Source organism: Moschus berezovskii, chromosome 9, assembly GCF_049115385.1.
Source record: "Moschus berezovskii isolate FMDL1 chromosome 9, NW_MosBer_1.0, whole genome shotgun sequence".
Classification (NCBI taxonomy): Eukaryota; Metazoa; Chordata; class Mammalia; order Artiodactyla; family Moschidae; genus Moschus; species Moschus berezovskii.
Genome location: NC_142468.1, coordinates 18,500,260 through 18,521,030, shown reverse-complemented (window position 1 = coordinate 18,521,030; position 20,771 = coordinate 18,500,260). Strand labels below are relative to the sequence as shown.

The 20,771-nt window shown below is 41.1% G+C and overlaps 1 protein-coding gene across 11 annotated transcripts in view; it reads right to left on the bottom strand.

Moving 5' to 3' along the window:
* NUMB (NUMB endocytic adaptor protein) overlaps positions 1–16,545 on the bottom strand; it is a 176,226-nt gene extending 159,681 nt beyond the window's left edge. For 7 of the 11 annotated variants that reach the window (XM_055436776.2, XM_088839470.1, XM_088839466.1 and 4 more), the window contains exon 1: positions 16,411–16,545. The gene's annotated coding sequence lies outside the window, so the exon portion shown is untranslated. Of the gene's footprint in view, positions 1–16,179; positions 16,323–16,410 lie in introns of those variants that run through there. The other 4 variants (XM_088839471.1, XM_088839472.1, XM_055436774.2 and 1 more) reach the window with 3 other exon arrangements.
* Between the last annotated feature and the right edge of the window lie 4,226 nt (positions 16,546–20,771).

Genomic DNA, 20,771 nt, shown 5'->3' with positions numbered 1-20,771 from the left:
TCCCAGCATCCGACTCTTTTCCATTGAGTCAACTCGTCGCATGAGGTGGCCAAAGTATTGCAGTTTCAGCTTTAGAATCAGTCCTTCCAATGAACACCCAGGGTTGATCTCCTTTAGAATGGACTGGTTGGATCTCCTTGCAGTCCAAGGGACTCTCAAGAGTCTTCTCCAGCACCACAGTTCAAAAGCATCAATCCTTCAGCGATCAGCTTTCTTCACAGTTCAACTCTCACATCCATACATGACCACAGGAAAAATCATAGCCTTGACTAGACGGATTACTAATACACAAAATAACATAGATAAACCTAAAGTTAACTAAACAAAGTGAAAGACACCAGACCTCCCTCTCAGAGTATACACCATGCAATTCTCTTTGCATAAAATTCTAGAAAATGCAAACTATACTGACAGCAGATTGTTATTCTGAGTGTGGAAAGGGAGAGATGGTTTACCAAAGGGTTAAGGCTTCCCTGGTGGCTCAGAGGTTAAAGCATCTGCCTGCAATGCAGGAGACCTGGGCTCGATCCCTGAGTCAGGAAGATCCCCTGGAGAAGGAAATGGCAACCCACTCCAGTATTCTTGCCTGGAGAATCCTATGGATGGAGGAGCCTGGTGGGCTACAGCCCATGGGGTCGCAAAGAGTCGGACACAACTGAGAGACTTCACTTTCACTTTTCAAATCTTACCCAAAGGGCATAAGGAAACTTTTAAACTGGTATATTCCTTATCTTGATTGTAGTATGTAAATAGATGAAACTGTATACTTTAAATATGTGCAATTTCATTACATGTCAATTACACCTGAATTCTGTAAAAGGTATATGCCATTTTGGGGGAAGAGAAGTTTCTGAAATGATACATTTGGGTAAGAAAAGGGTAGAAAAAGTAGGCTGAGAGCTTTTAGTATGATGCAGCTTTTTAAAAGTAAAAATATTAACCATACACAAAAATAAACTCAAAATGGATTAAAGATCTAAATATAAGACCAGAAACTATAAAATTCCTAGAGGAAAACATAGGCAAAACACTCTCCAACATAAATCACAGCAGGATCCTTCATGACCCACCTCCCAGAATATTGGAAATAAAAGCAAAAATAAACAAATGGGACCTAATTAAAATTAAAAGCTTCTGCACAGCAAAGGAAACTATAAGAAAGGTGAAAAGACAGCCTTCAAAATGGGAGAAAATAATAGCAAATGAAGCAACTGACAAAGAATTAATCTCAAAAATATACAAGCAACTCCTGAAGCTCAATTCCAGAAAAATAAACGACCCAATCAAAAAATGGGCCAACGAACTAAACAGACATTTCTCCAAAGAAGACATACAGATGGCTAACAAACACATGAAAAGATGCTCAACATCATTCATAATCAGAGAAATGCAAATTAAAACCACAATGAGGTACCATTTCACGTCAGTCAGAATGGCTCCTATCCAAAAGTCTACATGCAATAAATGCTAGAGAGGGTGTGGAGAAAAGGGAACCCTCTTACACTGTTGGTGGGAACGCAAACTAGTACAACCACTATGGAGAACAGTGTGGAGATTCCTTAAAAAACTGGAAATAGAACTGCCATATGACCCAGCAATCACACTCCTGGGCATATACACCAAGGAAACCACAATTGAAAGAGACACATGTACTCCAAAGTTCATCGCAGCACTGTTTATAATAGCCAGGACATGGAAGCAACCTAGATGTCCCTCTGCAGACGAATGGATAAGAAAGCTGTGATACATATACACAATGGAGTATTACTCAGCAGTTAAAAAGAATACATATGAATCAGTTCTAATGAGGTGGATGAAACTGGAGCCTATTATACAGAGTGAAGTAAGCCAGAAAGAAAAACACCAATACAGTATACTAACACATATATATGGAATTTAGAAAGATGATAACGATAACCCTGTACGTGAGACAGCAAAAGAGACACAGATTTATAGAACAGTCTTTTGGACTCTGTAGGAGGGCAAGGGTGGGATGATTTGGGAGAAAGGCACTGAAACATATATGTTATCATATGTGAAACGAATCGCCAGTCAAGGTTCGATGCATGATACAGGATGCTCGGGGCTGGTGTACTGAGATGAACCAGAGGGATGGGATGGGGAGGGAGGTGGGAGGGGGGTTCAAGATGGGGACACATGTACACCTGGGCCAGATTCATGTCAATGTATGGCAAAACCAATACAATAATGTAATTAGCCTCCAATTAAAATAAATAAATTTAAAAAATTAAAAGATTTTTAAAAAGTCAAAATATTAACCGATTCCTACATGGTAATACCTGAATTTTCAGCCAGAAAATGGAGGAGTCAAAATAACCAAGGCTACCTATGAATTCAGTCTAGCCTTATAAAGTGAAAATTTTTTAAATTCATCTCAACATTTATTTGAATATACATATTCTTCAAATTGGGCTTCCCTGGTGGCTTAGACAACAAAGAATATGCCTGCAATGCGGGAGACCCAAGTTCAATCCCTGGGTTGGGAAGATCCCTTGGAGAAGGGTATGGCTGGCTACCCACTCCAGTATTCCCACCTGGAGAATTCCACAGACAGAGGAGCCTGATGGGATACAGTCCGTGGTGTCACACAACTCTCAGATACTACTGAGAGACTAACACTTTCACTACACTACTTTCACTACTATTTTTCAAACTGGATGTAATTTTAGGACTCTGTGAACTAAAATGGATGGGAGTGGGAAATTGAATTCAGATGACCATTACATCTACTCCTGTGGGCAAGAATCCCATAGAATGGAGTAGCCCTTATAGTCAACAAAACAGTCTGAAACACACTACTTGGGTGCAATCTCAAAAAAAACAGAATAACCTTGGTTCATTTCCAAGGCAAATCATTCAACACCACAGTATCCAAGTCTATGCCCCAACCACTGATGCTAAAGAAGCTGAAGTTGAACAGTTCTATGAAGACCTACAAGACCTTCTAGAACTAACACCATAAATGAAGTCCGGTTCATCATAAGGGATCGGAATGCAAAAGTAGGAAGTCAAGAGATACCTGGAGTAACTGGCAAGTGTGGCCTCACAGTACAAAATGCTGCCCTGTGCTTAGTTACTGAAGTCATGTCCGATTCTTTGCAACTCCATGGACTATAGCCCGCCAGGCTCCTCTATCCATGGGGATTCTCCAGGCAAGAATACTGGAGTGGGTTGCCATGCCTTCCTCCAGAGGATCTTCCCACAATCCAAGGATAGAACCAGGGTCTCCCACATTGCAGGCGGATTATTTACCAACTGAGCCACCAGGGAAGCCCAAGAATACTGGAGTGGGTAGCCTATCCCTTCTCCAGGGGATCTTCCCACAACCCAGGAGTTGAACCAGGTTTTTCTGCATTGCAGGTGGATTCGTTACCAGCTGAGCTACCAGGGAAGCCCAAAATGAAGCAGGGCAAAGGCTAATAGAGTTTTGCCAAGAGAACCCACTGGTCATAGCAAACACCCTCTTTCAACAACATAAGAGCTGACTCTACACATGGACATCAGCAGATGGTCAATACTATAATCAGACTGATTTATTTTCTGTAGCCAAAGATGGAAAAGCTTTATACAGTCAGGAAAAACAGGACCTGAAGCTGACTGTGGATCATGAGCTCCTTACTGCAAAATTCAGACTTAAATTGAAGAAAGTAGGGAAAACCACTAGGCCATTCAGGTATGACCTAAATCAAATCCCGTATGATTATACAGTGGAAGTGACAAATAGATTCAAGGGATTAGATCTGGCAGACAAAGTGTCTGAAGAACTATGGACAGAGGCTTGTACCACTGTACAGGAGGCAGTGACCAAGAAAAAGTAATGAAAGAAGGCAAAGTGGTTGTCTGAGGAGGCATTACAAATAGCTTAGAAGAGAAGCAAAAGGCAAAGGAGAAAGGGAAAGATGGGAAAGATATACCCAACTGATACAGAGTTACAGATAATAGCAAGGAGAGATAAGAAAGCCTTCTTTATGTGAACAATGCAAAGAAATAGAGGAAAACAGCAGAATGGGAAAGACTAGACAGCTCTTCAAGAAAACTGGAGATACCAAGGGAACATTTCACACAAGGATTGGCACAGTAAAGGACAGAATGTCAAGGACCTAACAGAAGCAGAAAAGATTAAGAAGCGGTGGCAAAAATACACATAAGAATACATAAAATAACATAAAAAATACAAAAAAGGTCTTAATGACCCAGATAACAACAACGGTGTGTTCACTCACCTAAAGCCAACAACCTGGAGTGTGAAATGAAGCGGGCCTTAGAAGCATTATGACAAACAAAGCTAGTGGAGGTGACAAAATTCCAGCTAAGCTATTTAAAAATCTTAAAAGATGATGCTGTTAAAGTGCTGCACTCAATATGCATGTCAAGCAAATTTGGAAAACTTAGCAGTGGCCACAAGACTGGAAAAAGTCAGTTTTCATTCCAATCCCAAAGAAGGGCAATGCCAAAGAATATTCAAACTACTGTACAACTGCACTCATTTTCACATGCTAGAAAAGTAATGCTCAAAATCCTTCAAGCTAGGCTTCAAAAGTACGTGAACCAAGAATGTCCAGATGTACAAGCTGGATTTAGAAAAGGCAGAGGAACGAGAGATCAAACTGCCAACATCCGTTGGATCACAAATTAAGCAAAGGATTTCCAGAAAAACAGCTACTTCTTCATTGACTACGCTACAGCCTTTGACTATGTGGATCACAACAAACTGTGGAAAATTCTTAGAGATGGAAACACTAGACCACCTTACCTCACTTTCTCAGAAGTGAGAAAGGAACCTGTATTAAGGTCAAGAAGCAATGGTCAGAACTGGACATGGAACAACAAACTGCTTCAAAACTGAAAAAGGAGTTTGCCAAGGCTGTATATTGTCACCACGTTAATTTAACTTATATGAAGAGTGTATCACGCAAAATGCCAGGCTGGATCAATCACAAGCTGGAATCAAGACTGCAGGAGAAATATCAACAACCTCAGATATGCAGATGATACCACTCTAAAAAAGCAAAGAGGAACTAAAGAGCCTCTTAAATGAGAGTGATAAAGGAAGAGTGAAAAAGCTGGCTTAAAACTCAACATTCAAAATATGAAGATTACGGCATCCAGTCCCATCACTTCATAGCAAATAGAAGGGGAAAAAGTGGAAAGAGTGACAGACTTCATTTTCTTGGGCTCCCAAATCACTGCTAACGATGACTGCAGCCATGAAATTGAAAGACATTTGCTCCTTGGAAGAAAAGCTATGACAAACCTAGTCAGTGTATTAAAAAGAGACACATCACTTTGCCCACAAAGGTTCATACAGTCAAAGCTATGGTTTTTCCAGTAGTCATGTACGGATATACGAGTTGGACCATAATGAAGGCTGAGTGATGAAGAATTGATGTTTTCGAATTATGGTGCTGGAGAAGACTCTTGAGAGTCCCTTGGAATGCAAGGAGATCAAACCAGTCAATCGTAAAGGAAATCAATCTTGAATATTCATTGGAAGGACTGATGCTGAAGCTCTAATCCTTTGGTCACCTGATGCAAAGGGCTGACTCAATGAAAAAGACCCTGATGCTGGAAAAGACTGAGGGCAAGAGAAGGGGGCAACAGAGGATGAGATGGTTGGATGGCATCACTGACACAATGGACATGAGTTTAAGCAAACTCCAGGAGATAGTGAAGGACAGGGAAGCCTGATGTGCTGCAGTCCATGGGGTCACAGAGAGTCTGACTTAGCTACTGAAGAACAACAATTCTTCAAATATAAATGTATACACATACGTATAGATGTACAAACTAATAAATGTTAAACATTTATGTAAGTGTAAGGTTTCCCATCACTTCATGGGAAATAGATGGAAAAACAGTGGAAACAGTGTCAGACTTTATTTTTTGGGGCTCCAAAATCACTGCAGATGCTGATTGCAGCCATGAAATTAAAAGACGCTTACTCCTTGGAAGGAAAGTTATAACCAACCTAGATAGCATATTAAAAAGCAGAGACATTACTTTGCCAACAAAGGTCCGTCTAGTCAAGGCTATGGTTTTTCCCGTGGTCATGTATGGATGTGAGAGTTGGACTGTGAAGAAAGCTGATCGCCGAAGAATTGATGCTTTTCAACTGTGGTGTTGGAGAAGACTCTTGAGAGTCCCTTGTACTGCAAGGAGATCCAACCAGTCCATTCTAAAGGAAATCAATCCTGGGTGTTCATTGGAAGGACTGATTCTAAAGCTGAAACTGCAATACTTTTGGCCACCTCATGCGACGAGTTGACTCACTGGAAAAGACTCTGATGCTGGGAAAGGTTGGGGGCGGGAGGGGAAGAGGACGACAGAGAATGAAATGGCTGAATGGCATCACCAACTCGATGAACATGAGTTTGAGTGAACTCCGGGAGTTGGTGATGGACAGGGAGGCCTGGCGTGCTGTGATTCATGGGGTCGCGGAGAGTCGGACACGACTGAGCGACTGAACTGAACTGAACTGAAGGTTTCCCAGGTGGCGCTAGTGGTAAAGAACCCACCTGCCAATGCAGGATACATAAGAGACTTGGGTTCGATCCCTGGATCACCAAGATCCCCTGGAGGAGGAAATGGTAACCCACTCCAGTATTCCTGCCTGGGATAATCCCAAAGACAGAGGAGTATGGTGGGCTACAGTCCACAGGGTTGCAAAGAGTCAGACACGACTGAAGTGACATCACATAGTACACAGCACATGTTAAGTATAATGCATATAGGTATTTAGAACTTATTACTTTTGGAAGGAAAGTTATGACCAACCTTGATAGTATATTAAAAAGCAGAGACATTACTTTGCCAACCAAGGTCCGTCTAGTCAAGGCAATGGTTTTTCCCGTGGTCATGTATGGATGTGAGAGTTGGACTGTGAAGAAAGCTGATTGCCAAAGAATCGATGCTTTTGAACTGTGGTGTTGGAGAAGACTCTTGAGAGTCCCTTATACTGCAAGGAGATCCAACCAGTCCATTCTAAAGGAGATCAATCCTGGGTGTTCATTGAAGGGACTGATGCTAAAGCTGAAACTGCAATACTTTGGCCACCTCATGTGACGAGTTGACTCACTGGAAAAGACTCTGATGCTGGGAAAGGTTGGGGGTGGGAGGAGAAGGGGACAACCGAGAATGAGATGGCTGGATGGCATCACCGACTCTGTGGACATGAGTTTGAGTGAACTCCGGGAGTTGGTGATGGACAGGGAGGCCTGGCGTGCTGTGATTCATGGGGTCGCGGAGAGTCAGACACGACTGAGTGACTGAACTGAACTGAACTGAACTTTTGTCTACAGATAATATTTGATGAGCAAATGGATTTGAGAGCACTATACTAACTACAGAAAACAACTACCCCTCAATCCAAAGAGTTGCAGGCAACAGATTCCATTCCATTCCATTCCGTCGCTCAGTCGTGTCCGACTCTTTGCGACCCTGTGGACTGTAGCCTACCAGGCTTCTCCGTCCATGGGATTCTCCAGGCAAGAATACTGGAGTGGGTTACCATTTCCTTCTCCAGGGGATCTTCCCGACCCAGGGATCGAACCCGGGTCTCCCGCATTGGAGGCAGACGCTTTAACCTCTGAGCCACCAGGGAAGCCCAAAGAACTGCTAATGAAGCTATTCAATGCCAAGGAGATACAGTATTTAAATATTATCTTAGATAAAACTTAAGTCTAATGAAAAATGTGTCTAATTGGTTCCTTAGCTACACTTCATAATCCAAAAGAATTTAGGGGTTGGTTATAATAATGCTAATCTGGGTGTAGATAATTAAGAATTTACTATGACTGAATGGCAAAAAATACAGTTGATTTAAAATAAAGATTCAAATTTTTCCAAAGGTTGATTGAACTAAAAATAAGACAACAGAGTCAAGAAGAATTCAAGATTGCTTTTAATGTCTAAATGAAGTTTGTTTCATAGTTCAATTTAATATATGATTCTTTCATAGTCCATGCAAAAATAAAAAATAAACAGAAAAATATTTTGCCTCCTATCTGTTTTGTTCACTTTACCTCCTACCTGCAAACCTGTATCCTTACAACAGTAGCTAAGGTTTGCTAAGTATTTACTATGAGCTAAGTACTGTTAAACTCCAATACTTTGGCCACCTCATGCGACGAGTTGACTCACTGGAAAAGACTCTGATGCTGGGAGGGATTGGGGGCCGGAGGAGAAGGGGACGACAGAGAATGAGATGGATGGATGGCATCACCGACTCGATGGACATGAGTTTGAGTGAACTCCGGGAGTTGGTGATGGACAGGGAGGCCTGGCGTGCTGTGATTCATGGGGTCGCGGAGAGTCGGACATGACTGAGCAACTGGATTGAACTGAACTGAAGTACTGTTAAATGCTTTACACAAATTATCTCATAATTCTCAAAATGACTTATTTTACAGATGAGAAAACTGAAGCTAAATTAACTTGCCTAAGGAAGTAGACTTGGATTTGAACTCAGCCAATCAAAGTTCATTTAGTTGATGTTATAAATTCAACTCGCAGTCAGAGTCTCCCCATCATTCACTCAGTATATCTGTATTCCAGAGAATACCAAAAATGATAAAGTTGTGACTGCAAAAACTTTACAACTTTATGAAGATTAAATCTAGTATCACAAAATAAATTTTTTAAAACTCCTCACCAATATGATAACATACCAAGCTGTATGGTTTCTAAAATTAAGCTGGAATATCAAGGAATGGATCATTAAGAAATCAACAGCTTTTGATAAAATGTTAAGATTTTTAGAAATGATGACCAGGCATAAAAATAATTTTTATTTTTTGGCCATGCTGTGCAGCATGTGGGATCTTAGTTCCCTGAACAGGCATCAAACCCACACCCCCAGCACTGGAAGTCTAGATCTAGTCTTAACCACTGGACTGCCAGGGAAGCCCCACCAGTCATATAAATAGATATTTACAGTTCATTTTCTTGCCAATATACCCAATACAGTATTTAGTACTATAATCACTGCAAGAGTAAGAAACACTCTGCTATCATAGGAAAACATCCCTTCATACTACAAATAATAAATAATTTTCAAAAATAAGAATGAATCTGGGAATTCCCTGACTATCCAGGAGCTAGGACTCAGTGCGTTCAATGCCGTGGCCTAGATTCCATCCCTGGTCAGGGAATTAAGATACCGCAAGTAACGAGAGGCAGCCGCCTCCCTCCCCCCAAAAAAGAAAAAAGAATGAATCCACTCTTTAAAATAGTTAACTATTCAAAAATTATGTTCACTGATGAAATTAAAATAAAGCCCACGACATGATTGTTATGGAAATTATACAGCTGCTTTCATCAGAGACAATTTAAGAGATAATATAGCTTTTAACAGCTTTCTACATGTGAAAAAAGATTTTTCTTTCACCTGTGACCAAATCCTTAACTAAGGAAGGTACAGGGCTTAACTTAAGAAATAAAATCTACTTCAACTTGAATCATGAAGAGTAATGTATTCACTATAAGGGAAGATAAACTGATCCTTTCTAACTAACATTTAGAACAAATTTTAAGTCATTAAATCTATAACATTCAACTTTTTTTCCAGTAGCAGGGTTAATGGCACCCACTATTAGGAAAAATCCCTGATGCTGGGAAAGACTGAGGGCAGAAGGAGAAGAGGGCATCAGAGGATGAGATGGCTGGACTGCATCACCAATGTAATGAACATGAACTTGGACAAACTCTGGGAGATGGTGAGGGACAGGGAGGCCTGGTATGCTGAGTCCATGGGGTCGCAAAGAGACCGACTGGGCAGCTGAACAACAATGTTAGCAAAACTCAGACAGAAGAGGATCAGATGATATGCTTGGAGATACAACCTGTGACCACATAAAAAAATATTAGCCTCATTACCCCATGTAGATATTAGCCTTTTACCCCATGTAAACCAACCACAAAAACAAAGATTGTAAATACTTAAAATACATATAAAATTGTAAAGTCAATTCCTGTTTTTCTAACCACCACATTGCTTATAACCACAGTATATGGGATATTAAGAAAGGGCTAAGATTGCTATAATCACTAATTATTAACATCATCGTGTGCTGAGTGCCCACTATATGCAAGATACTACATAAAATGTTTTTTGTTTAATTCTCATTATCAGGATAGTTAAGGAGGATATTACAAGCTCCATTTTATAGATGACAAAACTAAGGCTATGAAAGATTTCATAAACTGCCCACTGCCTAATTAGCCAATTAGTAAATGACAGAGCCAGGGTTCAAAAGCATGGTCAAACAATCACAGAACTTGGGTTTTCTCTATCCTATCATTCTGCCTCAGAACACAAATGATATTTTTTTCAATTTCTCTATATATGGTAGTTACAAACGTACTTCTGTGATCATCAGGCTATTCTGTGAGTCTGTGAGATTCTAGGTTGAGAAAAGTTTATTAAATAATACTGGGAGCTAAAATTCCTGATTAAAAAAGTCAGAAGCATCACTTTTACTTTTCTAAAGTCAAAGGCAGTCAATCTTAAAAGACATGAATTTTGCTTTTTTTCTGTGTTCCTGACTTCCCTGACTTTGTCTTTATTCAGAAGCCAAGCAAGTGTTCTACAGCTTTAAATCCCTTTTCTTCCCTAACTAAACTGGAAAAAATCTGACGATAATCATTTTTCTAATTAACTATATAACTTTAATATAAACAGGTTACCATAATTAATATTTTGCTATCTAATCAGAGAACTTAAGACTTTGCTCGTGAGTGTAAGGTAGCAACAAGCAAGTAGGAAGAAGGAGTTTGGGTAGAGAGAGAAAGGGAAAGCACTGAAAGTCAATTATTAAGCAATTCCTTGATTCATCCATTTAAGATGACTGGAGTCTTCCTCCTGCTTAATCCCAGACTCCATTAGAAAGGACAAGTGGGAAGGCATGGCCTGGTAACAATTGTTGGGCACCTATTCCCAAGAGTTAGACAGCAGAGTCAAGTATCCTGCCTTCTAAATCCACATGGTCCTGTCCAGCTTCCCATCCTAGGACTAGCAATTCTCAAGAGTGTTCATTTGTATTCTGACATGTTTTTCTGAGTGGAACACAACAAAGGAAGAGTTCTAACAAGCAGGACGAAAAATATGTCCATGCGAGAATGTTGCAAATAGGATCAACCTCCTTTACATATGTCACGCTAGGAAAACTGCCAAGAATGGCTCACTCCTCTAGACATACTTCCTGCAGATCTGCCACACTCCTCCTCAAACATGTCAGTATTCTCCTTCTCCCTTAGTCTCAAACCTCCTTTTGCCCTAAGATTTCCAAGTGCATATTTTATATTCTCAAAAATATATGGCAATAAGATAAAGACATCCTATTTATCAATACTTGTATTTCATAGCTGAACAAACAGCCTAAAATGCCTTATACAGAATTTGCCTTTAATGAGATTTCTAATATGTTAAATTACTGAAGATAAATTTTCTTTGCAAACAAATTGGTCTTTATTTTCAAAAAATTATATTTCTTTGTAAATAAAAGATTTACCATTATATCAAGAAATATGATAGCAAAAATAAAAATGTTTTTTAATTTAAGGAGTACAACTATATCCATTCTCCCCAACCCCACCAAGGAAACATATATCAGAGTTCAGAAATTAGCAGAATTTAAGATCCATTCCGTACAAATCAAAATTTATTAAACACAACATATGTATTTTGACAAGTCCAAAATAAAATGTAGCTTTCCAAGTACTCTATTAAAAGACCTCTTTTTAAGGTAGAAAGTTTACCTAGGGAACTTTTCTGATAAAAGGAACTCTCCCAGCAAACCAAAAACCAGACACTGGGATTTTTGCACTTTCACAGAACTCCAGATTTTCAGGTAGCACATTTCCGTTAGGATTTATTGTATGAGTATTTGGAGAGCAAAAAGCAGAGAAAACAGATCAGAAGCTACATATAAAAGACAAAACTTAACTGAAATAGAAAATGAACTTAATTAAGTAGTTTTAATTGAACTTCCACTTGTAAAAATAATTTACATGAATATTCTTTGAAATGGGAAAAAGAGCCTCACTAAACTGTACAGTCAAAAGCAGTTTCTTCGGGATTTAAAAACCACCATTTTTTTCAACAACAGATTAATAAATCTCATTGTAAAAAGGGTTGAGCAATGAGAGTTATTTGTAGATAAGTATGATTAAATTATGGGTAAACAGTAAGTCAACTGAATAAAGTCCATTTATCAGAAAGCAAGTAATCAAACTAAAGTCCACAATTATGAGGAATGAATTTTATATTTTTCCCACACTCTATTAAGGATTTTACATTCTTCCATCAGTTAGTAAAGAACCAAATGATCTATACAAAAGTGCCTATCAACTGTACAATAACTTAAAGAACAACCATTCTGGTGGTAGGGATACTTCATTTAACTCAATGCAAGGAATTGAAAAGCTTACATCCTTGCAACCTTTGTCACAAAAATGAGTAAATTTGTTTCATGAAAAGACTGCCTATGTGTTTCAACTCAAATATGCAATGATTACGTGTTTTGTGGCCTTCAAGACTGAAGTTTTTTTTCAAAGATTGAAATTTTAATAAAATATTTAAAAAATGAAATACAAATAAAAATTATTTTTCAGAGAGAGAAAAACCTAAAATTCCTGATGCAAAGCTACTCCAAAAGTTTATTCACAAATTCATAAAACATTAATGAAAGAGTTACATAAATCTCCTGGAATAAAGATCTTAAAGAGAGCTGTAAGAATCTCTGTTTTCAATACTGCCTTCTCTGTTCTTACATCCATTAAAACAGATATAAATGAACTCTATCTAAATATAAACCATCTAGTCTTTTAGAAAAAAAAATCAAACCAAGAACAGCAAAAAATATACGTATACATTCTCAATATAGCTTTAAATAAGTATGTAGATTACATTTAGGTCCCTCAAACAAGTTAAACTTACAACATATGCCACATCAAGATCATTCTCAAGGGAGAAAATCATCAGAACAAAAGCTCCCGCTTAATAAACTACTTTGCAGTTAAAACTCTATCCCAGGTACATTTAATTGTCCAGTATTATCACCATTTTTCTTCAAAAACCTAGAAATCTAAAATACACAAGCATATTTGGTTCTCTTAAAAGTGCTTTTATAGTATATATTTTGTATGAAAGGCCATGAAAAACTTTAAAATTCTCTTACTCTCTAAAAAGGAAACACCCTTTTGCTTTTCTCTTTTAAAATGTGTCTTATTTGGTTTTTACTTACTTTCTACACATGAACTTTTCTCAAACCAGTCTCTTTCAGTATTAGCTGTTTTACTGTCAATATGTCTGTGTATACTGAGGTTTTTTTACACACTGTGCTTTACAGTATACTGGTAAGAAAAGCTAAAGAAGAGGGCATGAGTGAAACAGAAGTGGACCACATCTGAGAAACACCATTCAATTTCAACTCTCTGCCTCAAATACCCTTCAGTACTCATGCCAAATATTCTCAATTTCTAAAAAGAAGCACAACACAGTATGATAAGGTAAACACAGGAGAAACCAAATCATCAACTGAAGAAATTTAACAGAATGTACTAACCTGAGAAAGAAATACTACAAAAAGAAAAATAATAAACCCAGTTCCTGGATGTCCCTACTGAAACATCATTTTTACTGCACTGCATAGCTCAAAACAGTTTTACAAACTCTTTTTAATGTAAGAAATACATTTACATTGTAACCGAGTACATACATGTATGTCATCCTGGTAGCTCAGAGAATCCACCTGCAATGCAGGAGACCCGGGTTCGATCCCTGGGTTGGGAAGATCCCCTGGAGAAGCAAATGGCAACCCACTCCAGTATTCTTGTCTGGAGAATTTCATGGACAGAGGAGCCTGGCAGGCTACTGTCCATGGGGTCACAAAGAGTCGGACACAACTGAATGACTAACACACACGTATGAGCAAAATTTCCCAAAACAATATTTTTCCTTGCCATGTGCAATAGTAGTCAATTCTGTTCTATTTCATTTATTTGTAATGCTGGTGGTAACCCACTAAATTGATTTTATAGTTACTAATAAAGTATCATCCAGTTTGAAAAACACAGGCTTAAAATAGGGTAAGCAAAAGGAGAATGGGGGAGCAAAGGATGAGATGGTTAGATAGCAAGCATCATCAACTCAATGGACATGAATCTGAGCAAACTCTGGGAGACAGTGGAAGACAGGAGGATGGCACGCTGCAGCCAATGGGGTCAAAAAGAGTTGGACTCGGCTTAGCAACTAAACAACAAAAAAAACAGGGTATCCCTTACAGAGTATTTGGATTTTTTTTTTTTTTTTTGCAATTTGCTTCTACCTGTCTAGCAGGTAGACAGGTACTTTAAGGCTGCTACATTATTTTGTTGTTTTATTCGCTGAGTCATGTCTGATTCTTTTCCCACCCCAAGGGCTGTAGCCGGCCAGGTTCCTCTGTCCATGGAATTTCCCAGGCAAAAATACTGGAACGGGTTGCCATTTCCTTCAGATCTTCCCGATCCAGGGATCCAACGTGCGTCTGGTGAATTGGCAGGTGGATTCTTTATCACTAAGCCACCAAGGAATCCCCTGCTACATTATTACTACTTTCAATAAAGCAAGTGGTTCTTAAAATGTTCCCTTGACCAACGTTAGCATCACCTGAGAGAAATTCAAACTCCTGGCCCCACCCCAGACCTACAGTATCAGAAATTCTGGATGGAACCAGCAGTCTGTATTTTAACAAGCCCTCCAAGTGATTCCGGTTCAAGTTAAAAGTTCCAAAACGACGCATTAAAGAATTCCAAGCCTTTCTTCATCCTCTACACATTTTTTAAAAATCCAGTATATAGGACTTATTCTGTGCCAGTTACTATTCTCAAAGTTCCACAGATATTAATTCACGTGAAAGAAAAAACAACCCTAAGAAGTGCAAAGTATCTTTATTCTTATTATACAGATGAAACTTCTTCACAGAGAGGTTAAGGGTGGAACCAGAATTCAAACTTATTTCTAATTTGGAGAAAGTACGCCTACCCTTCTTCATGCCTCTCCTCTTCCTGATCAAGTTCCGGTCCTACTCCTTTAGTTCAGCTGCTCCTCCCTTTTTCCCATTCAAATTCCCCATCTTGTCCATGTCCTTATTTTCTAACATAATCGCTCTCGTCCTAAACATTTCTTTCGTAAAGCACTGGAATGCACGTCACAACCTTGTTTGAGAACGCTTTCTCTGGCCCTAGATGGCATCTTAGTATTATTATACAGCGGAAGTTTCTTCTATTTCTGAAGTAATTAGAACCTATTAAAGACCCCATTTTATTCCTCGTTACCTACTGTTCTGGTCAGTTTCTACAAGACCACTAGTCTCTTCCTGAGCAACTTGCTCGCTCCCTCCTACGACACCCTATCTCCTACTCCCTTCCTACAAGGAAACTACTACTTCTCCCGCCTACCCCCCGAGTCATTTTGCTTGACTAATCCCCAACTGAGAGGACTTCACTCCTCGGCTAAACCTCTCAACACTTCTCAAACCAGAGCTACCCTCTCGAGGTTTTGTTGGTGTTGTTGGGTTGTTTTTTTTTTCCTCAAATCTCTGCTCTCCCGGGGATCCTCACACCCAGTTCCCAGTCCAGTCTTGGATCTCCCATCGCAGACCAGCGGTGGGGGGCAGGGCGCTCCCGTCCCTCCCCAAGCTGTTCAAGGTCTCCAGCGGTCCGACCAACCGAAGCCCCGCCAGAGCTCCCACAGCGCTGCTCTCGCGGGTGGCCGCCTTTCTCAGGAGAATCCCCAGCCCCCTCCCTGCCTCTTTCCTCGACGCCCTCACTGGGGACCCCTGCCGCCCTTGGCCTCCCTTCTCCCTCGAACCCGGGCCACTCCCAGTCTCCCGGCCTCCCACCCCACCCCCCCAGCTTTCTCCGCTCGGGCCGCTCCCGGACTTCCCGGGTTCCCACCTTCTTCCTCACACCGAAAGGTGTCCGGAGTATTCCCGCGTCACCTGGTCCCTCGGACCAGGTCGTAACCTGTCACCCCCTTCTCCGGGACCCCAGACGCTCCCGTCTCCCCAGGAACCTGCCCGTCACACGCACCGGTCGCCAGTCAGTGTCCCAGACCCGACCAGCTAGGCGTCCCGAGGGACCTGCTGGCCTGACCCGCTTGGGTCCGGCCCCGCAGCCTACCTTGCCACACGACGAACTCCGCCGCAGGAGCCGGGCGGCTCTCCCACCAGCCCAGTCAGGGCGAACTCGCCGCCGTCGCCGCCCCCGCCCTGGCCCCGGCCCGGGCAGGGCAGGACCCGCAGTCGAGGCCCCCCTCCTGCTGGCTTCCGCCTCGGGAGCGCCGAGATGGAGTTTCCACCCCCACTCTCCGCGACGGCCCCCAGACCTCAAGCCCGCATTATCCAAACTCACCTGCAGCTGCCGCCGACCAACTCCAGCGCCCCTGCCTCTCTACCTCGGGCGCCAGTAGCCACCTAGCGCCTCTACCTCCCCCATGACAACAGTCCCACCCCGTTTCACAATTCCTACCTCGCGATTGGATAGTGGGGAGGCAGCTCTCTGCTCTTACTGGTTTACTGTACCCGTCCGTCAAAGCTTCCTTAACGCCCCTTTTCCTGACCCGGTATTCGCCCCCTCCCGGACCTGGAGCGTCCTAGACCAAGCTTTAGTTGTAATTGGTTGATGGTTGGACAGTTCAAAGTTCTGATAGGCTCCCGCAAGTGTCTGTTAAGTCAACTGGCAAAGGATGGTCGGCTCCGGTTGGTTCGAGCTTGGGCACAGTTTGGTTGTACTGCGCAACTGCTTTCTACTGCGAAAGCAAGGAAGGGACTGACGCTCAAATCCGACGGGAAGGATTAACTCTTTGTGGTAGAGGTGACTGTAAACTCGTGCCTTTCTCCAACTTTCTCCCAATAAGGAGAAGCTTATCACTGCCAGCTTACCCAGAGGGTAGTACTTACACAAAACAGCAACATTAGAAGTTGTGTATAAAAATCGATTACAACTCGGTGAGAGAAACGCTTTATATAGATTAAAATTTACCCTTGAGGGTCTATGGTGCCCAATTTCCTTGACGTTCTTTTCAGAAGTCTCCATGCTAAAGGGCAAAGCACAACCGTTTATTTAGCAGAAGTCAGTGTCCACTTTGGTTGCAGTTAATAAATTGAAGTGGCGTGTTGCGAGGTCTCCCCCTTCCAGACTCTCTCATGGCTGGCTTCTGCGAAGTGACCGGGCAGCCAAAAGCAAGTTTGGACTAAACGGGCCACAGTTTACCCTTGTGATGCTCTGGAAAACTCGGCTCCCTGCAACTTGATTTTTATGCTCAGTAGTTCTTAAATAACCCTACTAGATGTGTCAGATACTTAACAATTTATCTTTTTTTCTAAACCTCTCTTCCTAGCAGTCTAAATTAGGACCGTTGAATGAATTGCAGTTCTTTTCTCATATTGGCACAATGCACAAGAATAAATGATTGCGTTTTTATTCACTTGGGTACAAATCACAGTAGGCAATCCTGAGAAATTTGATGTTGCTATAAAAACTTGTGCTCCTAGAAATGTATATCCTTTTTTTTTTTTTTCATTTCAGCTTTTTGCTTTTCATTTCCACCCACTGTTCCTGCTCCCAAATGGCAAAATGCTGGCCTAATTACTCTTTCAATTTCTAAATCAGATTTAAATAAATGTACCATCCTCACAACTCCACTCAGCATACATAAACTCATGGGTCATGAAACATACACTCAGGAATGGACTGGGAAAGTTCAAGGGTACTTCCCTCTTAAGCATCCCTTTATGATTGGGGACTTCCTGTGGCACCAAGACTAGACCTTGCCCCTTTCTTATTCCTGCTTACTCGTTGTTCCATATCTCTTCCATTTACCCTTCTGTCCTATTTCAGCAAGCTACAAGAAGTGTAAAACTGTGTGGTTCATTATCCACCCCCAAAGAAAAAATTGTCTATTTTCTAACATATATTTTTAGTCATTTAAATAAACTATATACCTCTATCACCAAACTTAGTGGAAATTATTCCTCCAGTAACTCTGCATAACAGTAAGGTGTCTTTTCCTAGTTTTTTCCCAGAACTTTCCTCCCCCTTCTCTCATCCTCACCTTCCAATTTAGAAATAACCTCCCCTTCAATTCAATGACTCATAAAAAGCCTGTGAAAGGAAAGCGGAAAAGCCAAAATAACCGCAGAAATGTCTGAATCATTAAATTGAAGGAAAGATCAGACATTGACCATGATAAGATGGCATTCAAGACATAAGGCAAGCCTTAACTAACATCCCATTACAAAAGAAGTAACATGTAAATGTGAAGATGCTCCAGTGAGAAGGAGGTAGCAGTATGTCCGAAGCTTTGGAATGTATTACCAACAGCTTTCTTCTCTCTAGTCTTGGTGGTGCCCTACCTACCAATTTTAGAGCAATTTAGAAGGCAAATAATGTCCTGGCAGATACAAAACAATAACGTCATAGGAGGGCATGACCATTATTATGATACTTTGGGTAATAATGGCTCTTTCACAGTCATAGTGACTATGTGCCATAGACCATAGAATTAGGCCAGCCTCACTAAGAGGACTTATTATGGAAGTTCAGGAACTCAACAAAATTACAATCACAAAACTAGGAAAATTGCCACAAAGTTCAGCTATTCCTTTTATTTTATTGTATCTATTTATTTTCACCACACAACACAGCATGTGGGATCTTAATTCCTCTACCAGGGATGGAACCTGTACCCACTAAAGTGGAATCATGAGGTCTTAACCACTGGACCACCAGGGAATTCACCCTTCTATTTCATATCAGTTCAGTTCAGTTCAGTCGCTCAGTCGTGTCCGACTCTCCGCGACCCCATGAATCACAGCACGCCAGGCCTCCTTGTCCATCACCAACTCCCGGAGTTCACTCAAACTCATGTCCACAGAGTCGGTGATGCCATCCAGCCATCTCATTCTCCGTCGTCCCCTTCTCCTCCCGCCCCCAACCTTTCCCAGCATCAGAGTCTTTTCCAGTGAGTCAACTCGTCGCATGAGGTGGCCAAAGTATTGCAGTTTCAGCTTTAGCATCAGTCCTTCCAATGAACACCCAGGATCGATCTCCCTTAGAATGGACTGGTTGGATCTCCTTGCAGTACAAGGGACTCTCAAGAGTCTTCTCCAACACCACAGTTCAAAAGCATCAATTCTTCGGCGATCAGCTTTCTTCACAGTCCAACTCTCACATCCATACATGACCACGGGAAAAACCATAGCCTTGACTAGACGGACCTTGGTTGGCAAAGTAATGTCTCTGCTTTTTAATATATTATCAAGGTTGGTCATAACTTTCCTTCCAAGGAGTAAGCGTCTTTTAATTTCATGGCTGCAATCAGCATCTGCAGTGATTTTGGAGCCCCAAAAAATATACTAGAGTGAAAAAGTTGGCTTAAAACTCAACTTTCAGAAAATTAAGATCATGGCATCCGGTCCCATCACTTCATGGCAAATAGATGGGGAAACAACGGAAACAGTGACAGACTTTATTTTCTTGGGCTCCAAAATAACTGCAGATGGCTACTTCAACCTTGAAATTGAAAGACCCTTGCTCCTTGAAAGAAAAGCTATGACCAACCTAGACAGCATATTAAAAAGCAGAGACATTACTTTGCCAACAAACGTCCATCTGGTCAAACCTATGGTTTTTCTAGTAGTCATGTATGAATGTAAGAGTTCGACTATAAAGAAAGCTGAGCACCAAAGAACTGACGCTTTTGATCTGTGGTGTTGGAGAAGACTCTTGAGAGTCTCTTGGACTGCAAGGAGATCCAACCAGTCAATCCTAAAGGAAATCAGTCCCGAATGTTCATTGGAAGGACTGATGCTGAAGCTGAAACTCCAATACTTTGGCCACCTGATGTGAAGAACTGACTCATTTGAAAAGACCCTGATGCTGGGAAAGATTGAAGGCAGGAGGAGAAGTGGATGACAGAGGATGAGATGGTTGGTTGGCATCACCAACTTGATAGACATGAGTTTGAGTAAGCTCCAAGAGTTGGTGATGGACAGGGAAGCCTGGCATGCTTCAGTCCATGGGGTTGCAGAGAGTCAGACACGCCTGAGCAACTGAGCTGAACTGAAAAAGAAAAAAAAGGCATTCATAAATGTTTTTGCTCATACGTGCATATACAATTCTATCACTCCCATTCCTTGTGAAAATCAGTTAAGAGGGAAAATGTAATATAAACACATACAACCCAGTAAGAGAGAAAACCTTAAGAAAGGTTTTAAGGAACATTCTTTGATGCAGCAGAAGGCTATTCTGTTATTGAAGCCCATGCAGTAACTGGAAAAGTTATTGCTTGTATCCTACATTTTGATTTTGTGTCCACAAAGTAATCTTATAGTGCAATTATTCCATCCAACTTCTCTTTTCTTTCCTGTGTTAGGTGCTTCTCCATCACTCTCAAGGCCTGCTCTTAAAAAGCAAGGACACTGGAGTCAGGGAGTCTGCAACTCTGTGTTGCATGGCTGGTTGTGGAGGTGGTACAGATGGTATCTGTGCAGAACCACTTGAGCAAAACCAGCATGGCAGGTGTATTAAAGGCAAAAATAGCCTTTATAAATCCCGATTAAGTGGGAAAAGATGGACTCAGAGTGATGGCCCAGTATCTAAGTGGTATGGTTTGCCTTGGGCTCTCATGTGTGCTGGTGCATTTTTGCTCTCTTTTCTTTGCTGCTCCTCCCTTTGATCATACCACTTTTCAAGGGAGCAAAACCCAAGTG